At 39.1% G+C, this 17,441-nt stretch overlaps 1 protein-coding gene and 1 long non-coding RNA gene across 4 annotated transcripts in view; both read left to right on the top strand.

The window, feature by feature from the left end:
* Window positions 1-11,388, top strand: part of LOC129348940 (uncharacterized) — a 138,146-nt gene extending 126,758 nt beyond the window's left edge. The window contains exon 4 of the long non-coding RNA XR_008601707.1: window positions 11,107-11,388. This is a non-coding gene — a long non-coding RNA (uncharacterized LOC129348940). The remainder of the gene's footprint in view (window positions 1-11,106) is intronic.
* Window positions 11,389-14,708: 3,320 nt separating this feature from the next.
* Window positions 14,709-17,441, top strand: part of foxp4 (forkhead box P4) — a 94,218-nt gene continuing 91,485 nt past the window's right edge. For 2 of the 3 annotated variants that reach the window (XM_055010633.1, XM_023267225.3), the window contains exon 1: window positions 14,710-15,290. The gene's annotated coding sequence lies outside the window, so the exon portion shown is untranslated. Of the gene's footprint in view, window positions 15,291-17,441 lie in introns of all 3 variants that reach the window. The other variant, XM_035946814.2, reaches the window with a different exon arrangement.

Below are 17,441 nucleotides of genomic sequence, written 5' to 3'. Positions count from 1 at the left end.
ATGCTATTAAGCAATATACTGTGGAGATAAACCATTAAGGGCTTTGAAAACAAATACTAAGATGTTTAACTCAGTTGTGTATTTCACTGGTAACTAGTGGAAATGAGCCAGAACAAGAGTGATGAGCTGTTTTTTTTTTTTTTTTAAGTACCAGTTAAGAGCCTGGCAGCTGCAGTCAATAACACATCAAGAGAGGCTGTACCACGTGGAAATGAGTCACAGTTTATGATAGCCAGCATCCAAATGCTCACTTTATGCTGAAGAGACCCTGCATGTTTTGCTTAGTCATACTGATCTATAGGCATCAGCACACACTTGTATATTCTCTGGTGAAAGTCTGCTGAGGTTTGTGCTGCAGAAATCTTGAGTTTTTCCATAAAGTCCTACTCTTATTTGTGGAGGGCACTATTTCCTGCATTGTTGATATGAACTGTAAAGATCAATATGATGATGAGTCAAAGAGAGTCAAAGATATGGACACATCTACACTGTAAAAAAAAATAAATCTGTAAAGGAATTCTGGCAGCAAGGGTGACAGAAAGAAGGTGCTAAAAATGATGGAATACTTCAATGTTGAAGTATGCCTTGACTTTTACAAAACAATGGAACATCTGCAAACTCGCTGTTTGAGAAAATGATTTCCTGTTTTTCAGTATTTAGCATACATACTTTTTCTTTCAAAAACAGGAGATATCTGTAAATCAACAATATTTTTGCTAATTTAATTACAGCACAGTTTTTAAGTGGAAATTATTTACAGTTTTGGCCTGATATTTCAGACTTACATGTAAGTAACATGTAAGTTATTTTACTGGGGAAATCTGTAAAAATAACAGTAAATTGTAATGAAATAGCAGTAAATTGCTTCGTAAAATGAAAGTGAATTGAACATTTTATTGAACAGTAAGAGTAAATTGTAAAAAAACAAAGCAATGTGCTGCAAAAAAAAACTACTTTTTTTTACAGTGTAAAAACAAACATAAATTCCAAGAAAAGTTTATAAGATATATAAAAATAGATCCATCTGTCATGAATCTCTCTTTTCAGGTAGCTCTCACTCTCTTTCATGCTGTTTCTCTAATGCTTGTAGGTGTCACACACCATCAGACTTACGTTTTTCCGGCATCCAATTTATGAAAAAATTCCCAAACTCTTTGACATGACAGACTCAACTCTATATTGTATTTGCATGATTTAAAAGTATCATAGCTAGTTGTAACTCTGTGCCATTGCTGCATTTAGAATGTGCAGATCTATTCAGTCCTGGCTGCTATCTCCACCCGTCCCTTCGCTACTTGGTGCAGCTCAAGCACACCAGCTCACCTACAATTCTGATCTCGTACTGTAAAACGACTCTACGCTGCACAATGGTATACTTTAAAATTAGAGTAATGCAGCTTAAGAATAATCATATGGAAAGCCTTATCCTACAAGATGACTGACTGGTTCTTCATGTTTCCTATGTATGAAACCTTGGCTGTCTGAGTCTATGTTTTTGAGGCACTGGGACCCTGCAGCTTCAAGGTGGAAATGTTCAGCCATGGCATTGACAGCTTATTTCACTCATGTTCTTACAGTATATAGAAAGCACCATACAGACATGTTGACAAGATAAAAAAAAAATAGATTTCCACTGGAAGGGGTCTTTAACATATGACACTATAGCATGGCGCTGCAATAGTTAGCAAGGATATGAGACCACATAGCATTTATCACATTTAATTTTTTTTTTTTTTAAAACAGGAAACACCAAGAAACTGTGTGAAACAGCACAAAGCTGACAGCATTTCAGTGAAAAAAAAACTTTCCTATGTAAAAGCAAAAAACATCCCCAATGTGTAGATGAGATAGATGAGATGTCATATTGTTTGATAGCACTAATAAATATAATGTTCTTGGAAATACATCATTTGATGTTTGAGATTCTCTGACACGCTTCAATTCATGAAAAAAGTAATATTATCAAATGTTATTCAAATCTGACTCAAAACAGCACTGGCTTCCAGTTCAACTGAACTGTACTTATATATAATATATTCGCATTAAAACATGCTATGGATGGACATGTCTTTCATGAAGATGTGGACGGCAGGTTAAAATAGAGACATGAGCATCCTTTGTGCAATCCTTAGGGTTCAGTGGTTAGGGTTAAACATTTGGTTGCATAAGTGTTTAGCTATTAATGAAGAATTAAACATCAGAGAGCTTAAAGGGACTGAAGAGGATGTTTTAAATGTTTATAGGGGGCTGTTGCACATAAAGGTAGGATGAACAGTGCTGGAAACAAGAATCGTCAGCAGTTTGACTGCATTGGGAGAACACTGAAGTTATCCACATTATCTACTTCAGTTGACCAACCTCTCCGACCCATAAGGTGGATGAGGTTAATTGCTTGATTCATTTTCAAGCAACGCTTGCCCTACAATGGGAATAGGACTGCTGAGACTTGGGAAGTGTGAGTAAATAGATAATAAATAATTCTGTATTTTTCTGGACAATGAGTCAATCAAATACAGTGAACCTAGAAGGGAGCGCCAGCAAATGTCCGTCCATGAACTCTTCTTTCCAGTGGGGAGCAAAGAGGGACAGTTGGGCCAGATCCAAGATGTATTGAAAGTGTTTGGTTTTTACACTTAACAGTAGATCCAGTCTGAAAAGTTGAGAAGTTTTTTTTTTACTTCCATACAAGTCTCCTGTCGTGACATAAACTATTTTCACTGCCATGTTGGGACTGACAGGCACCACAGGACAGTCTGAAAGAAATTTAAATAAAAGTGGCTCTCAGGCAGTTGTTAAAGAGTCCAAAAATGGGTAAGAATTTACAACAAAGTTCCCCTTGATATCTATCTTAATCAGATACATCGGTGACTTGTGGGTGTCAGGGAGGATTCCTATTTTGTTTTGAGCAACAAACAAAGAACAAATGAGATTTTTGTTTAGACTGACAAAATTAATGATTTCATCAGTATGGTACGGGACCACCCTGCTCTTTTCAGTACTCACTGATATTTACTAAAACCACAGCAGCTGTCAACAATGGACTGGAATGTTCAAGTGAAAGTTAAAATAATGTGTGATTATACAATGAATCTCCTTAAATAAACAGCTGAGGAAATTGCACCACAAGGTGTTTTGTCTGACTATATGGTTCATGCTCCTACTTGTATTACCACAGCGCTACAAAAACAGACCAATAGGCTGCTTCAGATGATAAAAAACAAGCGCTCCCACTGATGTGACAGAACTGACAGGTTGGGGTTGCTCAACAGTCTGATCACACACAAATGAAATGCACATCCAAACATGCATAATCGTGTTTACTTTTCTCCCTCATAAAATGTATGTGAGTTTGCTTTGGTTAACTGATAACAATAGCAATTATGAAATAAATTGCAATGCATAGCAATTGCCACCTCACAGACCAGTACCAGTGTGTTATAAAGTTAACTGTAAGGATTTGAACAGAAAGAACGAGTATAGAGAAATGTTTGCATCTCATAGGAGAGATCTGAGACTCTCTCATGACATTTCTGTTGAAATGTATCCAGCACCTGTTGGATTTTATTGCTTTTTCAAGCACAACCACACTGGTACTAGTCAGACCATTTTGTGCTAAAGAATTGTCTGACAGCACCTCATGACTATTCTGCTATAGTGGTGGAAAATACATGTATGTTGATTGTTTATCTTTTAAGCCAATCACAACTGGACTGGGTGGAGCTAAGCGAAGGATGCATTAATGCGTTGCCTCAAAATAGTAATAAGTGGAGTCGTATTAATGGAATGTTTATGTGCAAGATGACAAGTGCTGCCATTACAATAAATAATCCACCAGAAAAAGACTAGCAGAGTTGCCTTGCTGCAAACAGACAGTGGTGGGAAACTAAATGAATGTAGTACCTAATTAATTTGTTCCTAGAATTGTAATAATTTACTCTGACAGTTTTAAGTTACTTACACATGTACATCATGTACAGTTCAAAGACAGACAGTTTAGTAAGACTTTAACTGAAGGGATGTACACAAGACTGACACGACACCATCACAACCATGACTGGCAGCTGTCACGAACACAAAGAATCTTTATGATCAAGCATCATCTGTTAATCATGTCATTTTCAATGCAAAGTTGACCATTTTTATGTCTTTTTATGACAACTTGACATTAACAAACACAACATGACCTCCCATTAATATGACACAGAAGACCTAGTTCACATAAGAAGAAACTATTTAGCTTCATGTGTTAACATTATGTTTAACTGTCATATGAACTTGGTTTGGACACTGGCTGTCATCAGACCTTTATTATTGTGTCATGAATAATTTTCTTGACCTCAACTACAGTGATACAATTTAAATTAGTCATTAAACTCCAGTTAATGTCAAGTTGTCCCCACAAAGACACCTCAAACAATGTCAATTCTGACTTGATTAAAACTGGCATAACTGAGTGAATGATGCTTGATGGTAGCAGTCATAAACATTTATAAAGACATTTTTACTTTCATCACATTTGTTATGTCAGTTTGATGCATAGCCCTTCAAATATAGTGGTACCAATAGTTTATACCTCTTTACTTTTACTTGACAAGTTAAATTACTTGTTACTTTGTTGTAATCAGTTTAATTATATAATGACCAAATAATATGTTCAAATTATATTCTCATAGGTTAAGATAAGGGAAGATCTTTTTTTGATCCTATCAAGAAATCGTATCCAAAATACCGTAACAATGTGTCTAATATTCAGTGATGTTCTGAAATGAACTATTCTGCATCATTTCTACATTAACATATGATGCTATGTAGTTTTAATGCAGTTTTGTGCTTTTTCTAAAAGAATTTCTAACTATTAAGTTATTTCTTTCTGTGCTGCAGCAGTGCTAAGTACAGCTTCTTAAGGAAAAGATCTAGGGATTACCTCCACCTCATGACACAAATTGTGACCCTTCACTATGTCTCAAACACCTGCTCACACACAACATGACCTGACTAACCATCCGAAACAATAAACCTATCACACTGAGACACCTGCAGCCACTTAGCACTGCATAACTGTATGACTACAACAGAATGAACAATCATAATGAATGCGACAACCAGAGACCTTGTATATGATAAATCTATTCCGCGCCAATTCAAAAGCAATGATGTTCCTCATTTCAACCCAGTGTGAGTATATTCTCATAAGCACAGCCATCGTTCTCTGGTAGGGCAGCGCAAGCAAATCAGAGCAAAGCTGAAGTCAACCATTCAGATGGACAAAAACAGTGTTTTGTAGAAAATTAAGGCATATGCTACTATAAATACTTCCTCGATCTTCTTAAAGGTTTAGAAATGAAAGAAAATAGAAAAGATCAGCTGATTTAGTGTGCACATTGATACACATGTAGACTGCAGGTGCTGCTGTCTCTTGAGGGTTTTTTGTATTCCAGATCACTTTCAATGCCTATTAAATATTAATGATCAAATATTTTTAATGTCGGAAGTCAGTGTGCGTATTGTGTGCTCTGTACAGAGCTGTGATTTTTTTTTTTCATGAAGCAGAGAGCTGGCCGAGAGGTTGCGCTGCAGCTCAGTACGCTCAAGCTGCGAGAAGGAAGCAGGGAAGCAGGGAGAAGGAAGTGATATGAGTGACGGGCGAGGGGAAAAAAAGTAGCCACATGTTGATGTTATGGCAGGCTGAGGGAAGGGATTGGGGATGCGGAAGAAGGGGTAGACGATAAAGCACGAAAAGGAAAGATGGATCACTTTCCCATATTGCATGTATAGCAAAATCCATCATCTTGGAGAGCCAGATGTGCGTCATTCACATCAAACTTTCCAAATTAAAGGGCCACCTCACCCCTCCACTCCCCTCTCTAATCCTGTCTCCATCTCCCTCTCTCTTACCATTAAGCCTCTTTTTGCTTTTACACACACTAGCACACTTAAACGCATACATACACACATGTCGTACATAGACACTTGCAAACTTCTTCCTCTGTTTCTTTTTTCCAAGGGAAGTTGCTGAGAGGGCTCATTTATGATGTTTTGCAACAGCAGCATAGCCTTAGGATGCAAAACACGTCTCTGTGCTGGCAGACGAGGCATTGTGGGTTATCTTATCTGATGTGAAAAGGGGTGGTGAATGTTATTTGCATGCTGCATTGATGTTCAAATAGCAGTTTGAATGCTTCCTCAGCAGGGAAGGATTGTGATTGTATGGTTGGCGAGCAAACAAGTGTATCAGATGGTATCAGACTTGGCCTACTTAACTGTCCTGGGTAAGACACATGAATCTGTACCATAAAAACTTCACTCAGCTTATACATACATTTGTCTCCAACTCCACCATCAACCCTCCTCAGAGTAATGTACGTATGCTTGCTCGTCTGTGTGTTCATGTCCCTCGACCCTGCATCTGTTGCACTTTATGGCAGTGATATGTTAAGTATCTCATATTACCATCATAAAAAAAGGTCTGTAAGTTGCTTGATGCGGTTTAAAGCTGCAGAAGTAATGCCGCAAATCTGCTCTTTAGCCCGATTCACCGACGCGAGACGCAGACTGGATCCCTCCGGCTGCCTGAGACTGTCTGTCTTTCACGCCAAATGACAAGAAAGAAAAGAAAAGAGAGAAGAGAGGCCAGGAGACAAGTACTTGTGGACAAGAGAGGAGCAGAAACAAGGAGAAAGATGAAGGGAAAGGTGGAAGAAAGACAGTTAATAAGGAGTTGAAAATGTCTGAATATTAAATAAGTAGATGACACTCTGACAGCAGAGCAGCCGGACACATGATGGAACTTTCATCCTTCACTGTACTGTGTCATTGCCCTGTTAAACAGAGACTGAGGGATATACTTTTCCCCTTTAGTTTCTCTGGGATAAGCAGGCGCATGACAAATGAAAAAACAGAGAAACACCGTTACCTCTGAATCTTTAGCTCTCTTTATTTCTTCCTTTCTATTACACACACACAGCCACAGCGAGGAGACCAACTTTTTCTTTCTTTCTTTGGGGGACGACTCTTTAGCTGCACCGCCAGATGAGGTTTGATACCTGCGATTCCACAGTTAATCCTGGTTAGAATTCAAATAGCACAGAAATGATGGTCTCTTTCTCCTACTTCCCTTTCCTCGCTTCCATTTTCGCTCCAACGACGTCTCCTCTCTTTTCAATCTTACTCCCTCTCTTTTCTCCGAGGCCGGGCGCAGAAAAAGCCTGACCTCTGCGTTTTCTCCCGTCCTTAAGATTGGTTTTAAATACTCAGCAGATTAAAGCACAGGCATGAAAGCTCACATTAGCCATATATTTAAAAATCCCCCTGGCCGATAATCCATGTATTTGTCAGAATCAAACACAGGGGAATAGAAAAGGGACCAATGACATGATGAGGAGCCTGAGCCAGACGTATTGTGAAGGGGAATTAGAAGGAGAGAGATACATTTAGTAGAATGTGGCCCAAGAAGAAAAGTCCTTCAGGATGATTATTGAAATTCACTCAAGACTGGCTCACGTGAGCATCTGACAGGACAAAAAGCGCTGTGGCAATTTGACGACCTCCGATGGCCTTCGCTGTCTTTCTCTTCCGGCTGCAGCTCACACACATATGTGAAACCTGTGACCTGTAATGATGAAAGACTGATAGAATCTAATGCAGTTTTTTGCATGCTGAGGTGAGTGTAAAAGCAGTTGGTAATGTGCTGCTATACTGGGAATTTTAATCTTCACTGATTTCAGTATTGTATTAAAAAATCAAATGTGAATGCAGGAGATTTTACATTTACTATACATCCAAAATGTGCCCTGTTTTTTTAATTCAACATACTTGGAAAAACTTCCTAATTTATCTGCATTAAACAGTAACGTAAACCTACAGTACAAATTTGTTTTTAAACTATCAACTTATCTCTTCAGTTTCAGTAGCTTTTATCCAGCAAAGTCAAACAACAATTTTTCTGTTACTGCAATACAAACATAAATTTTCAAGTATTCATTTTCATATTGCACTTTAAATACAATCAGAAAGAAAGGCTAAATAAACCCATGTTTCATCTTTGGTGTGTTATACATTGTGTGTCCACATTTTACAGATATTGCCAGGACATTCTCACACAAAAGAAAATGTTTTCACAAAAAACACGAGTTATATTCATAAACAGCTGCTAGTGTCACTTCTGACAATAAGCTTGCTATAGAGGAGTTAAAGAAGAGCAGATGAATAGTCTGGCGAGACGTGCAGGTCAAAAGAAATCATTGAGCCTTTCACTACCACAGCTCATGTACACAAACAAATCCTGTAAATGCCAATAACCAGCTATAGTGATTTTTACATCAAAAATCTATGAACGTATTGAATTGAATGGTGTCAAACCTCCAAGGTTATGAAAACTACAGGACATTAAATGTTTTTTTCTTTGACTCGGTTCAAAGGAGTGAACTTGTCATTTACTGATGAGAACATCTGATGACACAAGCGAACAAAAAACTGCACGGATTTTCAATGATTATAGGGGAGAGGTGGCTTGTTAGAAATAAATGAAAGAAAATCTATGCATTTTCAATGCCAGCAACATTACAGAGCTTTCAATAAATGTTTTGTGTGTGTGTCTGTGTTTCAGTTGTGGCTTCTTTGAAGTATGTGTCAAAGGGCAAGAAGTTTTACAGCCGGAGTGGCGATTGCTAATACTTTTCTCACTTAATTCCTTGCTTTTAGAAATTTTTACATTTCTGTTTCCTGTGTCGCTGTCACCTGTGTTAACTCATCTTCTTACATACTGATAAATTATGCTGCTTTGCATAAAAACCTGTCGACCTCAACTACAAAAAAAAAAAAGATTTTCAGTCTGTGTTTATGTAATTTTCATTCATCCATGTGCTATAACATGCTATTTTCTGTTTTGTCCCTGACAAACAAACCCTTTTCCCTCCATCTATCAAATTATCTAGTCTTGAGCTGGTTATTGTATCAGGGTTGTTATACATGTCAGCTTAACACTGATGGCCGCACTAATATGACAGAGCTCTCTGGGTTACATCTCTCTCTGTTGCATTAAAAATCTGCAGTACAGCAGGGCAACGCCACACATCACACACACACACACACACACACACACACACACACACACACACACACACACACACACACACACACACACACACCACAAAGGTTGCCCACGAAAGTCAGTTTCTATCCTATCCTTCCTCTCCATCTCTCTCTCTCTTTCTTATTTCTTTAAACCAGCCACTGACATCACACAATGCAGAGGTAAAATCATGGAGGCTTTTCCACGTCTTTCCCTGTGTGTGTGTGTCTCTGTGTGTGTGTGTGTGTCTCTGTGTGTGTGTGTGTGTGTGTGTGTGTGTGTGTGTGTGTGATGCTTCCAGAGACAAAGACCCCTGCTGTAGGGAGTCCTGTGGGAAAGGCGTGCGGCCGGAAGATGTGAGCGCCTTGGCGAGTGATAATGTCAGCTGGAGAGATACGGCGTGTCATTTTACACAACCACACATCAAAAAAGACAGTGGGGGGAGAGAGAGGAGAAGACAGCATGTCATTTGTTTGCTTTGATACAAGATCGCACCGAGGGAGGGAACAGAGGGCTCCGCGAATGCATGTGTTTGTGTGTGTCTTTTTGACAGTGCGTTTGTCTGTCCAGCACGTGAGCAGATGAAGGGATAGGATTTCGGGGGATATTTCCTAAATGTCTCGTATTAAGTTACACTTAAACAGACACACATGAAGACTGGCACAGTTCTGTCATGTCTGACTCTGGAGCTCTTCAACCTGCATCATGGAGGCCCTGGCACACAACACCACACTCAGAATCACAGTTTGGGTTAATATTCTGCATTAGCTTAAGCTATCAGTTGTCTAATATTTCTGCTATTGATATATTATTACTATTTACTCAAAGTAAAATAACATTTTTTTAGGAGAGTGGCACAATAAGCTCAAGGTTTACTTTTAAACTGTCAGAGTAATTGTTAGGTATAAAACCAGTGAACATTTGACACTGCAAGCTGCAGTCAGTGAGGAATAGTGACATATAAGCAGTGGTTGAAGAAATAAAATACTCCACTAGTGTAGCAGATTAAAATACTTGATTGTGAGTGAAATACATCAAAAATAAAAGTACTTATAATACAGATAGCTCTCTAACACTCGAATACTTCTCTAATACTGTTCATATAAGAAAAATGTCCTTGTAAATGGACAATGAGGTATTATGTTCCCTATTATAGCAATTTAGTAATGTGTAAGTTGCATTTTATTACTGTAATTAATTGAGATAGAAGTAGTTTGAACTACTTACAGTCATATATATAGTGAAAGTATTAAATGTATACAATACCATCAAATTTATTAGGGTAAGTTTGAATACATGCATCTACATTTACTGGACTATCAAGTACAATACTTCAGTAAATATTATTTTCTACCTTGTAAATTCAAAAAGAGCCAGAGTAGCTTATGTTTGCTGCCGTATATTTGTCTTTGCACTCTTCTGATACTTTATTGACGCAAAGCAGGTCAGTTTTGAGTCTGGCACCTGCACCACAACCCATACTCATCCTGGGAGTGTTACATTTATTGCATCCTGAAATGGATGCTAATACATGCAGCTATGTGTGTATAGTTGTGTGTAAAAATATTCACATTCATGTGGTGAAATTAAATTACTTTTCTAACAGAACTTTTTTAAAAAAACAACTAAAAGTCTGCAGAGATACATTTCCATTGCTTTTTGGTTGATCATGCGCAGGTACTGTTCATCTCACGGTATCTCTAAAAATGTGTTTAGAAAGAGGATAAAAACAGTTGTAAATATAAATGAACACTAGTGCTTAATACTCAGAGTGGTAATACAGTAATATCAACTTTCCTCAAAAGGGTTCAACTAAGTTACAAATAAAATCCTTCTCCATCTTTGGTCCAACAACATGGGTTATCTTTCATTTTATCTGTCATTTGTAAAGACAAATTTTCTTTTGCAAAGACAGTCAGTTTTGTTTCAATGAGAAGGATGTTGTTGCTGTTTGAGGACGAAAAGTTTCTTAGTTATGTTTCCTCACCTCTTTGCAGACACCCTTGATTTGTTTGTTTGTTTGTTTGTTTGTTTAGGAGTCCTGTTAATGTGGCCATGTACCTGTCAGATGGACACACCAGTCGGCTGGACGCTTGTTCCTGGACTCCACTGCTGGGCCACAAGTGCTTCACAAAGGCGTCAGTCCTTGAGTCACAGAATGAGATCCTCTCTCTCTGGCTGTCCCTGCATATGGGAAGAAGTGTGTGAGTGTGTGTGATAAAACAGCTTGTTAACACGTACACCACTGCCTTGGCCAGGACTCCCTAATTATTCCCTTCCAACGAAAGGCCAAGACGAGGAGAGAGTAGTGATAAACACATTTTCTTAGCGTGTCTTTCCCTCTCTTTTTGCTTCAGTGTGTGTGTGTGTGTGTGTGTGTGTGTGTGTGAGTGTGGTTGTGTGATGCGGAGCAGCTGTGACAGTAAACATGTTTATGAGCGGCTAATAGAAAGCAGGTGGTGATTGGCTGTGATCCTCCCAGCAATCAGTGTATATTCAGAGACTTATGCAGATGCCACTGTCTGCACCAAGGCCACAGGAAGACAAACACACTTTGTTCACAGGTACTGAACCACAAGAGATGTGGAGACGCTTTGCATAGACACACTCTGTCATTTATTATTGTAATATTTGCAGCCCTGAGATAGCAGAGGTGCTTTTGAGCCACAGTCTGCTGTTGTCTTTGCATAACCACAAAGCCAGCGGTGGTGTGTTTGAGGGTTTGTGTGTGCATGTGCGTGTGTGTGTATATGTTTGTGTACTGGCTTCCCACTTTGTCTTTATTTGTAAACATGTACACTCATATGTGCACCAAAGTGGGTGTGGGCACATCTGAGCGTGTTTGTGACTGTTTGGATAATTTGCTCTGTGCACAGCAATCCCAGAGTGTTTATTTGTAAATGTGTGTGTGTGTGTTTGTGTGTGTGTGTGTGTGTGTGTGTTTGAGGCTTCTCTCTGGGTTTGACTTTCAAGAGATTTTGTGGGAGTTGTTTGTAAACATCAACAGCAGTAAGTTTTATTTTATTGTAGCTTTATTTTACAACATTATTCCCAGATGGCTGCTAAAGCTTGCAGTGTTTTTTTGTCTAACACACATCCTGCACTCCTTGAACTCCTTCGCCACCACCACACATGTGCTTTTGCTTTCATTAGCAAACAAACAACACCGTCAGTGGAACCGATGTGGTCCTGATTCAGCGGCGAAGAAGATTTTTCCACGGCACACACGCCAAACACACAAGACCAGGATCAGCACCTCTTTGTATCAGCCCCCCAAATCCTGTGTTGAACGGATCAGACTGAGTTATTCAAGTTGGTGGCAGGAGGGTTTTTTTCTCGTTTTTACCAGCTCTGTGACACTGTGGGTGAGCACTCCCATATTTCTCTTTAATTAAGCCAGGGAAAACCTTGTAGTACAGCCAACCCAGCTCATGTAGCCACTTATGTTTTAATTTAATTACCTGTCCACTTTGATAATTATTCCCCCTGATTAACAGGGAGAGAAGGGTTTCTAAATGGGATGGGAGATGGGTTAGAGGGGCCAAACAGCGTTTTCCTCCTTTCACCAAGAACAAGAATGAAGGTGTCGAGTTTCGACGTCCGGGTCAGGCTCCGTTTTGATCCAGTTTGAGACTCGGCCTGCTTCAGTCTGAACTGGCACAACTTTACTCAGAATGCAAAGCCCTTCTGGGTTTCCTTTACTCTGTTTAATTCTGTGATTTTATGCAACCAAAACAGGCAAACAACACAAAACAAATCATGATCCTGCAGGCAGGCGGGGGTGATTGATATCTCTAGTCAAAATGTCAGCAGTTACACAACAACATGCACAAGAATGATTCAGTCTCTTTGCTCTCTGTTGTGCTTCTCTCTTCTTTACAGTTTTTGGATGCAAGCTGTTTGTTATTACGCCGCACACACACACACACACACACACACACCTGCCGGGGGTTCAGTTCTAAACTTTCTTTACATAGCAGCGTCTGATTTTTTCAGATCAAACTTGGAAGTGCACCTTCCTAATAACAGCCACTTAGAAAAGCATCACTCATCACCATCCGGTCGCTCACATTAGCACTCATCAATTCTCTGGAGATTTATTGGAGACACATGACAGAGTGTTCCCGGCAAAATTTTGTCAGGCTCAGAGGAGAGGTGAGTAAGTAAAAGAATATATATATATATATATATATATATATATATATATATATATATATATATATATATATATATATATATATTTTTTTTATATATATATATATATATATATATATATATATATATATATATATATATATATATATATGTATATATATATATATATATATATATATATATATATATATATATATATATATATATATATATATATGTATATGTATATATATATATATATATATATATATATATATATATACGTTGGCACCCACAAACACACACCCAAACATCTGCACACACACAGACACACATATTTTTAGTGGTATTGATCGTGCTAATGAATGTGTTGTGATTTACTGCGGTCGTGGCCCATTGTTGGGTGCTGCTGTGATGGACTGCCATCATTTTCCAAAGGTAAAAGCTTAGATAGAGGAAAGGCAGGAGGACAGAATCCCATTTAATGGCCAAAGCAAAAATTATTCCAGGATCTTCCTTTGAGTTATGGCACTTTTTTCCCCTTTTTTCTCTCTCTTTTTTTTTTTTGCAGCGACAGGTATGATGTAATTCCCAAATTTCATCAGAGACAGTAATCTCAACACTGATTATGCTGTCAATTAGTAAATGAATGTGGTGGCGAGGGGGAAAAAAAGGCAGTAATAACTCTGCAAAAGGAGTTGTCAGGCTTCCAAAATACATAAAGGACACAGTGAGGTAGGCAGACAGTAAAATTTATCTAATCACAATATAACTGTCTATTTGGATGGTAAGTGTGTAACAAGAGCGAACCCACTTTAACAGATTTCACACTTATTTTTTATTTGTGGAATACAGCAATTTCTTGGGTTGACATAAATCTTAATGGCATAAATCGATATAGGCTATCATTTAATGATTTTAAAAAATGAAAAAGTTATTTTAGAATAGGGTCTCAAGAGGAAAAAAATATTTAAGAAATTACAGGTGGTTTATTTTGGTGTACACTTTTATATATATATTTTGCTTTTTGAGTACTTTGGGCAGGGTGTTTGGATATTTTTTTGAGTAGATAATGCTCAATAAAATGCATAAATGTGCAAAAACAAAATATTTCTTAGTGGACCAGTTCTGTTTGGGTGATCTTGCTTTGTTTCTGGCGGTTTTCTGCAGCTCAAACTTTTTGCAGGCTAACATCTGTTCCTCTCTGCCTCCACAATAGCACAACTCAGCCGGGATGCAAAGAGAGGTCAAAAGATCAGTGCCTTCCCCTCACACACACACTAACGCACGCACGGACACGCACACACGCACACACATACACACAGGCTGTTTGCTGCTGCTGCTGCTGCTGCTGCTGTTTTATTGTGCGCCAGGGCTTTCTTTGCGTCGATAGGGGCAGCGACGGAAAAACGCGCACCTGCTTTAGAGGCATTACGGTAGCGCAGCAAACTGTCCCCCCGCAACACACACACACACACACACACACACACACACACCACACTCGTGTACACAGACACACACACTCACACAGTCCCAGTGATTCAACCCTGATTTCCAGCGAACGAGCGAGCAACAGACGGGATGCCAAAAAGTGAAGACCGGTGGAGAGGTTATACGCGCTGAATCCGTCTCTCGAAGAGATAGCAGGAGGGGGAGAAGCAGAAGCAACTAAACAGCAAAACAGAAAAAAGAAAACGAGAAGCCGCGTTGTTTCTCCGCGGCAACTTGCGCACAGTGCCAGAGTTTTAGCGGCAGTATTGTTCTGACTTCACTCCAGAGGGGCCACTCCGAGGAGAGAGGACGCACACAAAAGGGAAAAGAGAAAAAGGACTAACGAGCACGCTTTGTCGTTTAAAGTAATGGTGCTGCGGTCTTAGATCCTAGATTTCTCTGTCTCTCTCTCTCCTCTCTTGTTTCTTTCAATTTTTTTTTTTTTTACTTTTTTTTTCGTCCCGTCGGTTTGTGTCACCCCTTTGTCGCCGTGAGAGAGAGTGGACGCGCCGGGGGTTTGAGGAGCAGAAGCGGGCTGTCCACATGGTCCAACCACTGGCGTGAAAGTTGACTTCTTCAGAAACCAAGAGAACAGGTTGATGCATTATCTACACTTTTCCTTTTCACCCCTTCCTCTTTAAAAACCTTTCTCACTCTTTCCTTCCATTGAAGCTCTGTCATACACACGTTAGCCTCTTCTAGATGCTAAAAACTTCCAACTTCTCATCGCACGCTGTTTGTGAAACTCCACCAAGTCAGCCTTAATAATATAATCGCCTATTAGAGGAGGTTTGATCCAGCGGCCGTCTCTCGGAGTTTTTTCCACATCCACACTTCGCTCCCGTCCGTGTTTCATTCTAACTTCTGAGCTGAAACTTTTGACACTTTTTAAAAAATCCTCTTTCAAGCAGTTGTTTTTCTTATTTTTTTTCGTCACTGGAAAGAAAATCGAAGTTTGTCTCAATGTCCTTTTACGCACGTGTTTTAAACAAAGATCAAATTTATCCAATCGTGCTTTATTTGAACGATTTCTTTGATCTCCAATAAATAATCAAAGCACATATTGGTGGCATCAGAGGGCCAGTATTTGGATCAAGTGTTTTTTCCCGGACTTTTTGCTTTTGAGACAAAAAGGGGTTTTTTTTCCTCTCACATGTTTGGATTAACTAAAATGTCGGAATGGAGGAAAAAGTAACTTCGCTGTTAATAACTCTTTGATAATAGACACCGACATGCGTTATGTGGTGATAATTTTACGCAAACGTCTCCACGCAGAGAATGAACGCGTTGTCATCGCTTTTCTACCTGTTTAAGTCCGAGCCGCTGTCCTCTGTTCAAATGTACGTTTCTGACAATTAGACAATAAGGTTTAATATTTTTTTTTCTTTAAAAGAAAGGGGCGCTGCAACTCTCACTGGAGAGAATAGAGCTCTTCTTGTCTTAAGAAGGGGGGAAAAGCAGCTTTCTTGTTGACATGGTCAATAGGTCTGCGGACAATACTTTCTTTTCAAACCATTTTGACTTTTGAAACTGGAACCGCTTTGTGAGGGGTCTCATGCGCCTGCTGGAGTTTCAATAAATTCTACCGGATTAAATAGATGGCAATAAATTCTAGGAGGATGTTTTAAAAAGCTGCAGGGAAGTCGTTCTTGCTTTGTAAAACTTTGGTTCTAGTTTTAGCAGATTTTTCGGATCTAATCTGCAGGTTTGCAGGAAGTATATTCAAACTTTGATGCGTTTCAGTCCCTTTTTATGACGCGTAAATTAGAGTGATCGGATAAATTAAAGCACGTGTTTGGGATCAAATATATTCCCACATACGGAGAGCTGACTTGTTATAAATGTAGAAATTGAAGAGGATGAAATCTGTACCAGAACCTCTGCGTGACCCATGTTTTTCCCTTCTTTTTGCAGTCATAAACCGCCTGAAAGTAGGCCTGTACCACAAAGGAAAATATATTTTTTCCGTGCAGGAAAAAAAAACAACTTATTACCGAGACTAGATTTTTTTCTAAAAAAAAGAAAAACTGAAAGTATACGGTAATAAGATTAACGGTTTAATTTCAAGCTTCTTTTTTGGGATTGCATACAACACGCAGGATGCAAGTGCAACTTTTGGGGAAACAAATAAGTATCGCCTGTTCTGTTCTTTTTTTTTGTTCTCTCCTAAATTTTAATTCCCATCATCATATGTCAGCCAACACATTCCCGCAGGTCAGATGGACTGATTGAAAGCTGCAGAGCCCCCGAAAAGAGGGAGAAATGAAATGACAATTAATTGCTGTTAGTTGTGTGTCACTGAGAGAAAAGCATACAGGCCGTGTGGGTGCACACCCTGACACGGGCATTATTGCCCCGTGATTGATGGGCGCCGGGGCATTTGGCATAATTAATTTTATTTACTGTGTCCTCTCTCTCTCTCTCCCTCTGCTGTTGTGTCTCCCCCCTCCTGCCCTATGTGGTGGCATTTCCGCGACGTGATGACACACTTTTAATTGCACTTTAATAGAAGATCCAGCGGGAATGAAAAAGCTCTTAATCACGTTTTATGACCTTGTCACAGTTGTGGTGTCAGACAGGAGAGCAGGTATTTGGTGTTGGCTTGGAGCTCCTGGTGTTTCAAAAAAAAAAAATCAAAAATTGAAAAGTTTATTTCACCTACATGTGTTAACCAACAAGTTGTTGCCTTCATATAAAGAGGAACCCTACACATTAAAGTTTTTTATGCAGACTGGCCTTCACACAG

This window comes from Amphiprion ocellaris, chromosome 5, assembly GCF_022539595.1.
Source record: "Amphiprion ocellaris isolate individual 3 ecotype Okinawa chromosome 5, ASM2253959v1, whole genome shotgun sequence".
Lineage (NCBI taxonomy): Eukaryota > Metazoa > Chordata > Actinopteri > Pomacentridae > Amphiprion > Amphiprion ocellaris.
The sequence above is the reverse complement of the archived record's forward strand: the minus strand, read 5'-3'. Positions and strand labels throughout refer to the sequence as shown.